A 257-nucleotide genomic window follows, 5' to 3' on the forward strand; every position below is an offset into this window, starting at 1 on the left:
TTCACTTAAGTTTCCGCTGGTCATCCACAACCCCCCCGCCCACCCCTCAGTGGCTCTATCACCCCTTCAGGTTGGGCGGCGTCCAGCATCACCACGGCTGAAATGATAAATTATAACAGCAAGCAAGCTGCTGTCTTATTATAGTAGACGTTTTATAAAGTTCAATCAACTTTAGTATGAAAAACATGAACAGCTGAAAAGGTTCCGGTTACATCCCGCTGAATGTGACAACGCTGCCCCCTGCTGTTGTAAATGTG

Source organism: Morone saxatilis, unplaced genomic scaffold (assembly GCF_004916995.1).
Source record: "Morone saxatilis isolate NCDOM2014 unplaced genomic scaffold, NCSU_SB_2.0 Contig23, whole genome shotgun sequence".
Classification (NCBI taxonomy): domain Eukaryota; kingdom Metazoa; phylum Chordata; class Actinopteri; family Moronidae; genus Morone; species Morone saxatilis.